General features: G+C 39.7%; 1 long non-coding RNA gene across 1 annotated transcript; it reads left to right on the top strand.

The window, feature by feature from the left end:
• Window positions 1–6,659: 6,659 nt before the first annotated feature.
• On the top strand, window positions 6,660–8,929 carry LOC125540776. Its single transcript, XR_007297381.1, has 4 exons — window positions 6,660–6,877; window positions 7,433–7,648; window positions 7,790–7,879; window positions 8,428–8,929. It is a non-coding gene; the product is annotated as an uncharacterized LOC125540776 (long non-coding RNA).
• The last annotated feature ends 411 nt before the right edge of the window (window positions 8,930–9,340 follow it).

Genomic DNA, 9,340 nt, shown 5'->3' with positions numbered 1-9,340 from the left:
CTCGAAAGTATGCATTGAGAAGAAATTGTTGGATGAGATAGATAGTTACTATCATTACTAATTTACTAATTTGCATCTCGGATGATTTTATTATTTGATATGCTTAATGATTTTAGATGCCCTTTTTTTGGCCTCTAAATTTATGTCTACATAGATTGATTATTATTTAGACCTTTATACTAAAGGCCCTGGATTTTTGTTTCGCCCTGGGCCCCTAAAATCCGAGGACCGGACCTGCCGGCAGCACTTGATTCTATTTTAGCTGCAACCAAGTATCTACTTTAAAGTTATATAGACACTATTGTATATAGATCAGATTTTGTCGATAAAGCTGATTTTCCTGATCCTATAATCCTTGTTCTGTCAAGCCAAACATGTCATTTTCTTTAAGTTTGCATGACTGTATTTTTGATTTGTCAATTTTCTAAAGTTTTATGAACAGTTCTGTTTTTCTGTCGAGCACTAATAGAGAGAAAACTGTTTTCTTATTTTTTAACAGGGAGCAAACTGCGTAGCAAGATCAATAATGAATGGTTCAAGTCATGTGTTACAAGTTACAATGAGCAGGTGGTACTCAAGTCCGTTGATGATAAGGATATTATTCGAACATTTACTGCAATGAGGTCTCGGAAAGGGCATTTGCCTCGTGATTGTCTTTAGTGCGCTGTCGGTATTCGGTATGTTCCATCTGACCATCTCTATTCTTGCAAGCTTTTGATTTGTAATATATTCAAATAATTTCTATTTAAAAATTATGGGTTAGTAGATCCGTTTTAATTTGCATTTCTATTCTTACAAGTATTCGGTATTTGCATTCTTTTGTCCATGCTTTAATTCCTGGATCCCGTTTGTTTCGGCAGCATTGTTACTTTGTTGTTTCTTCTGCTACAAGGCCCATGGTTATAGTAAACCTTCTTATTTTAAGCATCCTATCAAACCTACTTAAACAAACGTGTGCCTTTTTGCCCACATCTTCATGCTATTCATCTGCATGTTGCCTTCCATATATATATTTGGTCAAAAAGCATACGGTTTCACCACAACAAGTAACACACAGGCCATATGTGTCCTCTGCTTATGGATCTGTACTTGTGTTTCGTATATGCTAACCATACTTTTTGTTGCTCTCGCCAAACTCTCGTGTTAACTATTGAGTGATGGGATCAGTTCATGACCTAACTAAAACCTCTGATCCAACACCTCATCACACTTTTGGTCAGACATGCATATTAGGCCAACGGCACATTTTAGTGAATGAAAACTATGAGATGAGAATAAATAGGCGCTCTGTTTGGTTCAGATATTTCATACATAATTTGATGTACTTCTCATGGATATCTTCTTACTTCGGTATGTTCCATCTGACCATCTCTATTCTTGCGAGATTTTGATTTTTAATATATTCAAATAATTTGCATTTAAAAATTATGAGTTAGTAGATCCCTTTTAATTTGCATTTCTATTCTTGCAAGTATTCGGTATTTGCATTCTTTTGTCCACGCTTTAATTCCTAGATCCCGTTTGTTTCGGCAACATAAAAGCAGAGCTAAGATTGGTCCAGCCACTTCATTTATTTTCTGAAAAGGAATTGATGAATGAGAGTATATTTTGAGAGATCCATCTATATGATACGTTCAATGCCGATTTGATAATTTTGCGCATGTCTCGTGCAAGCATGCCAGTGCCTTCGTCGACCTCCACTCGCCAATCTATAACGCCTATGCCCGTGGTGGCGGGTCACACTCTGATGCAGCCGTGCACGCCGCCGCTACCATACGACACCCCCATTGAGTAATACACCCCAGTCGAGATTTTCTATATCATCTCTGCCAAGGCGCAGTCATCGGAAGAGATTCAGGTAAGATTATCCTTGTTTTCTACATCAAATTTTGCATGTTCATCTATCTAATCTTTGATACTACATTTCTTAGCTAATGTCCTCCTTGCCTGTACCATGTTCATATGATTAACAAAGGCTTGGCCATCTTAATATAGTAGCCCGTGAGGTGGATATATATACTACTCCCTCCATTCCTAAATATAAGTCTTTTTACAGATTCCAATATGGACTACTGAATGAATCTACACTCTAAAGAATGTCTATATGCATCCGTATGTAGTCCATATTGAAATTTCTAAATGGACTTATATTTAGAAACAGAGGGAGTACTTCAGTTTGGCATGAGAGAATAATCACTTATATGTGTGCCTTGATATTATAGTAGGATTGCTTGGATTATTTCTGTAGTACTTTGTCCAAAAATGTTTTTCTAATCCCTAGCTCACTTGAACCTGGGTGAACAGTAAAATAATTAAAAAATCTGAATTTTTTTTTAGTGTGAAACATTGACAAATGTTTTCATAGCGAATAGAAATTTTTCACTAGATGACATTCGTGGAAAATACGAAGTTAGAGTTATGGAGACAAACCCGTGAATCGAAAGGGTTTAGGCTTAGTAGAACTAAAACCGAGTACATGATGTGCGGTTTCAGTACTACTAGGTGTGAGGAGGAGGTTAGCCTTGACGGCCAGGTGGTACCTCAGAAGGAGGAGGTTAGCCTCCTGTCGTCATCATCGTCCTCCGTGCGACCACGCCAGCTTCCATGGTTTGGGGGAGCCTTCCCTATGAGGATCCAGCGTGTCGTCCTCGTCGCACCCTAATTAGGTTCCTGGTGTGTCCGCACCGCCGCACCCTAATTTGATTTCGACTGGAGTCTAGGACGTTAGCGCCACCAGGTACGTACATCTGGCTGTTCATCTTTTTTCCTCCGAACGAGCAGCGACCTATGCGTTTCTGATTCTAGATTTGTCCAGCGATTTGCCTGATTGTTTCTCCTCTCTGATCTCTATAGTTCACCAATCAGGTCGTTAGCACTGCCGTCCAGGTGATAATAAACATCGTTCACCACAACAAGAGGTGAGAGGCAGATTCTAGATAAGGTATGCCTAGCAGGTTTTATGAACCAGAGGCGAGAGGCAGATTCTTGATGATGATTTTTAACTGGATCGCTTTATGCTAATTTCCAAAAATAATTGTCCTTTTCAATTTTAGTACTGTCATGCCTAGCAGGTTTTAGTACTGTCAACTCTAGATAAGGTATGCCTAGCAGGTTTTATGAACCAGAGGCGAGAGGCAGATTCTTGATGATGATTTTTAACTGGATCTTATATTATCATAGCTTTATGCTAATTTCCAAAAATAATTGTCCTTTTCAATTTTAGTACTGTCATGCCATCTCGAAAGTATGCATTGAGAAGAAATTGTTGGATGAGATAGATAGTTACTATCATTACTAATTTACTAATTTGCATCTCGGATGATTTTATTATTTGATATGCTTAATGATTTTAGATGCCCTTTTTTTGGCCTCTAAATTTATGTCTACATAGATTGATTATTATTTAGACCTTTATACTAAAGGCCCTGGATTTTTGTTTCGCCCTGGGCCCCTAAAATCCGAGGACCGGACCTGCCGGCAGCACTTGATTCTATTTTAGCTGCAACCAAGTATCTACTTTAAAGTTATATAGACACTATTGTATATAGATCAGATTTTGTCGATAAAGCTGATTTTCCTGATCCTATAATCCTTGTTCTGTCAAGCCAAACATGTCATTTTCTTTAAGTTTGCATGACTGTATTTTTGATTTGTCAATTTTCTAAAGTTTTATGAACAGTTCTGTTTTTCTGTCAAGCACTAATAGAGAGAAAACTGTTTTCTTATTTTTTAACAGGGAGCAAACTGCGTAGCAAGATCAATAATGAATGGTTCAAGTCATGTGTTACAAGTTACAATGAGCAGGTGGTACTCAAGTCCGTTGATGATAAGGATATTATTCGAACATTTACTGCAATGAGGTCTCGGAAAGGGCATTTGCCTCATGATTGTCTTTAGTGCGCTGTCGGTATTCGGTATGTTCCATCTGACCATCTCTATTCTTGCAAGCTTTTGATTTGTAATATATTCAAATAATTTGTATTTAAAAATTATGGGTTAGTAGATCCGTTTTAATTTGCATTTCTATTCTTACAAGTATTCGGTATTTGCATTCTTTTGTCCATGCTTTAATTCCTGGATCCCGTTTGTTTCGGCAGCATTGTTACTTTGTTGTTTCTTCTGCTACAAGGCCCATGGTTATAGTAAACCTTCTTATTTTAAGCATCCTATCAAACCTACTTAAACAAACGTGTGCCTTTTTGCCCACATCTTCATGCTATTCATCTGCATGTTGCCTTGCATATATATATTTGGTCAAAAAGCATACGGTTTCACCACAACAAGTAACACACAGGCCATATGTGTCCTCTGCTTATGGATCTGTACTTGTGTTTCGTATATGCTAACCATACTTTTTGTTGCTCTCGCCAAACTCTCGTGTTAACTGTTGAGTGATGGGATCAGTTCATGACCTAACTAAAACCTCTGATCCAACACCTCATCACACTTTTGGTCAGACATGCATATTAGGCCAACGACACATTTTAGTGAATGAAAACTATGAGATGAGAATAAATAGGCGCTCTGTTTGGTTCAGATATTTTCATACATAATTTGATGTACTTCTCATGGATATCTTCTTACTCGTGAGCTTATTTTGAAGATGATAATAAGTTTCTGCCTTAGAGTTAATGCATAGTATATGACCGTCAATCTCCAGTTCGAGGAAGATTTTGGAGCAGCAACATACAAGCAGAGCTAAGATTGGTCCAGCCACTTCATTTATTTTCTGAAAAGGAATTGATGAATGAGAGTATATTTTGAGAGATCCATCTATATGGTACGTTCAATGCTGATTTGATAATTTTGCGCATGTCTCGTGCAGGCATGCCAGTGCCTTCGTCGACCTCCACTCGCCAATCTGTAACGCCTATGCCCGTGGTGGCGGGTCACACTCTGATGCAGCCGTGCACGCCGCCGCTACCAGACGACACCCCCATTGAGTAGTACACCCCAGTCGAGATTTTCTATATCATCTCTGCCAAGGCGCAGTCATCGGAAGAGATTCAGGTAAGATTATCCTTGTTTTCTACATCAAATTTTGCATGTTCATCTATCTAATCTTTGATACTACATTTCTTAGCTAATGTCCTCCTTGCCTGTACCATGTTCATATGATTAACAATGCCTTGGCCATCTTAATATAGTAGCCCGTGAGGTGGATATATACTACTCCCTCCATTCCTAAATATAAGTCTTTTTACATATTCCAATATGGACTACTGAATGAATCTACACTCTAAAGAATGTCTATATGCATCCGTATGTAGTCCATATTGGAATTTCTAAATGGACTTATATTTAGAAACAGAGGGAGTACTTCAGTTTGCATGAGAGAATAATCACTTATATGTGTGCCTTGATATTATAGTAGGATTGCTTGGATTATTTCTGTAGTACTTTGTCCAAAAATGTTTTTCTAATCCCTAGCTCACTTGAACCTGGGTGAACAGTAAAATAATTAAAAAATCTGAATTTTTTTTTAGTGTGAAACATTGACAAATGTTTTCATAGCGAATAGAAATTTTTCACCAGATGACATTCGTGGAAAATACGAAGTTAGAGTTATGGAGACAAACCCGTGAATCGAAAGGGTTTAGGCTTAGTAGAACTAAAACCGAGTACATGATGTGCGGTTTCAGTACTACTAGGTGTGAGGAGGAGGTTAGCCTTGACGGCCAGGTGGTACCTCAGAAGGACACCTTTCGGTATTTGGGGTCAATGCTGCAGGAGGATGGGGGTATTGATGAAGATGTGAACCATCGAATCAAAGCCGGATGGATGAAGTGGCGCCAAGCTTCTGGCATTCTCTATGACAAGAGAGTGCCACAAAAGCTAAAAGGCAAGTTCTACAGGACGGCGGTCCGACCCGCAATGTTGTATGGCGCTGAGTGTTGGCCGACTAAAAGGCGACATGTTCAACAGTTAGGTATGGCGGAGATGCGTATGTTGAGATGGATGTGTGGCCACACAAGGAAGGATCGAGTCCGGGATGATGATATACGAGATAGAGTTGGGGTAGCACCAATTGAAGAGAAGCTTGTCCAACATCGTCTGAGATGGTTTGGGCATATTCAGCGCAGGCCTCCAGAAGCTCCGGTGCATAGTGGACGGCTAAAGCGTGCGAAGAATGTCAAGAGAGAGCGGGTAGACCGAATTTGACATGGAAGGAGTCCGTCAAGAGAGACCTGAAGGATTGGAGTATCACCAAATAGCTAGCTATGGACAGGGGTCCGTGGAAGCTTGCTATCCATGTGCCAAAGCCATGAGTTGGTTGCGAGATCTTATGGGTTTCACCTCTAGCCTACCCCAACTTGTTTGGGACTAAAGGCTTTGTTGTTGTTGTTGTTGTTGTTGTTGTTGTTGTTGTTGTATGACATTCGTGGAAAATATGTCCAAAAAATAGCTGCAAATTTATCACCAGATAACATTGTGGAAAATAGTTGCGTCCGTACAGTGTATTCTTCGTCGAATTTGTGTTTCATTTTTTCACTATATATTACTTCTTGCTTGCGCGAGGGTGGTGTAGATTTGTTATTTTTTGCCCCGAAAAGAAGGTAGTCGGATTAGTAGTCTAATTGAGTAGATGCTGGTGAGGGAGGGTTACTTGATTTTTATTGAGTACATTATGCTCTGCTTTGTGACGAGGTTTGAATTTGATGGTTCTGATGTGTAATAGAGGGGGCAAAAGTGTTATCCATTTCATTGTTTCTGTGCATGTTTACGTTGACCATCGGTGGCGGGAGGCGGCATTGCTGGCGGCCGAAGGGGTGCTTGTGGAAGCAGGTGGAATAGTCGGCAGCTGTGGGGATTCGTTATTCTCTGAGGTTGGCGGGCTTGACGCGAGGCTCGATGGGGCTACGGGATTGTCAAGCAGGTAAAGTTCGTCAACTCGTCCAGTTTGATGCTTTTCAACTGCTGGATAATGGTTTCGTGCCATGCGTCGTCTCCATGTATTTACTAAAACATTTACTATGCTCTTCTATTTGGAGAAAGAAGCATGGTGCAGCCTACCAAGCTGGGGAGAGCCATATAATGCCCATCTTGGAATTAGCTGTTCGACTGAGATGTGCTGGAAAAAAATATTACCAGTTCCTTTGAGTATGCTTGACTTGTATAATGTGATTTCATTTTTCAGAGTGAATTACATAATATATAGATATGCATTATTTTGGCTTTAGTAACTAATTTTCTCATGTTTAGAAACATGCGAGGTTGGGGGGGGGGGGTCTTCTAGCATTCCAATCTGCACTACTTTTGCTTTGTTTCATCGACAGACATCATGCAATTGAAATAGTTTGATTCAGGACACCAAGCGTTTGGGAAAGTGGCATGATGCTGGTCCTTGAAATTGATGTTCTTAGTGATTTATGATGGAGTTTTATCTGAATTTAACATCGCTGTCCTCAACATCAATTTTGTTGACTCATAGGCGGGTGATTGCTCAACGATGACTGGAGACGATCTTCGGTATTACAACTGGTTTATACCAATGGGTTATTTGCATCTCAAGTTAAATTAGTCACTGTTGATCAACAATGAGATGTGGCCATTGTTTGATGGATCATTGATGGTACGGATGTGCAATGAAACAATGATATACCCACTGTATTGGACCCAAACACCTTCGTGAAAATTGTTCTGAAGGGTGAGACACTGGACCACCACACAATTTCAGAACTATATCTTTATATTATATCTCTTATTTTTTCCCTTATTTGAATTTTATAATCCTTACTTTTCAATACATATCTAAATAGACTTGATGTTTTTGACTAATGGGTTGCAGGGTTAGCACAAGGAAACTATTGTTATGACTTGCGAGGTCTGCTGGAGGTGACCGGATCCGGACGACTTGAGCAAAGCTGTGAAAATTCACGTATACCGTTTACCAAACTCAATTTGTTTGGTCTAGATGCATGACTTTCAGAATAAATTTAGATTGTATGTTTACTCATTGTCGTGATCTTTGTACATCTGTAACTACACCCTACAACCTGAACCACTTGACGACCTGAAATTAGATGTTACAAAATATAGATGCAATATGTTAATTCTAAGGTGGAATCAAATTCCTAATAATTCATACCTGAAATAAAATTGTGATTTATTCACTATCTTACTATCATATCCGCGTCGAGCACAACCGAACGCCTCTATTTCCGGTGAGGCCAACTATCCAGAATCCTCCCACCATCTTAAATCCATTGATGTTTTCTGTTAAAGGCTTTGCTCTATGTAGATACTGAAATTAGCAACGCCAAACTTTTATTTTGGAAATATCACTTTTTTGTGAGAACTGGAAATATCACTTTAGAGTACTTTGGTCTGTAAGTGTTTTGCGCTGCTGTATTTTAAAGACGCGGTTTGTATTGGAAAAGATTACATTAAAGATGGTGTCGATCCTGACGACAGGCTGCCTTGCAGGGCAAGGGATGGGGGTACAAGGCATGGGTCTGCGGCGCCACACCTTGCTATTCCCTGCCGGTGGCCAGCGAGCTGTGGCGGTGCTTCTCTGTTGCATGGCGAGGGACTGGGGTGCAAGGCGTGCATCTGCAGTGCCACTCCTGGGGCATGCCTCTCCCGCGACATTGCCGGCATACACAACATACCTTACTACACAGGGATTTCCTCTCTGAACTAAATATTATGTCAGAACTGAATATTACGTCCGAAGACTGAAACATCCAGAAAGCTTATTGAGACTATTCATTGATGGTGTTTCTCTACTACACGAGGAAGGTAATTGTCGTTTATGTGCTTCTTTTCCTATTTCAATGCACCATTGTGTTATTTTGGTTGAAAAATTAAAGTTTCTACATATTTTCATGGTTTATGAAAAGTAGCTGAGATCCGTTGTTTTATTCCTACATATTGAGGAAATTCTGGTGAAGCTAAAGTTGGTGTTGTTTCTCTTTTTTTCTGCGATTTAGTACTGTTGACATAGTTGCTAAAATTTATCATTTCAAAATATCAGTGTAGTGGTGCAGGCTAACAAAATCGTATTGTCTACAAGCCTGAGGTACACAAAAATAACAAGTGATGAAAGAAGAACATATTTGTAACTTGTTGCCCGCTGACTATAAATAGAAGAACATTGAAACACTCGTTATTGCATTATATATTTTAGTTGCAATAGTATTTGATTTTGCATGAAGAAATATGTTGAGTGTTTCTTCGTTCAGTTTCATGTGCCAATTAGGCATGGACGACGATGGCCATGATCCCATCATTGCCAGGGTGATGAGATCAACACCACCCACCAGCACCACCACCGAGCTGTAGACGGCGTGTCATGGTGCTCCCTAGCTCTTCCCGCCTCTTAAGAGACCACATGGCG

This window comes from Triticum urartu, chromosome 2 (assembly GCF_003073215.2).
Source record: "Triticum urartu cultivar G1812 chromosome 2, Tu2.1, whole genome shotgun sequence".
Lineage (NCBI taxonomy): Eukaryota > Viridiplantae > Streptophyta > Magnoliopsida > Poales > Poaceae > Triticum > Triticum urartu.
Note: the sequence above shows the minus strand (reverse complement) of the source record. Positions and strands in the feature narration are given on the sequence as shown.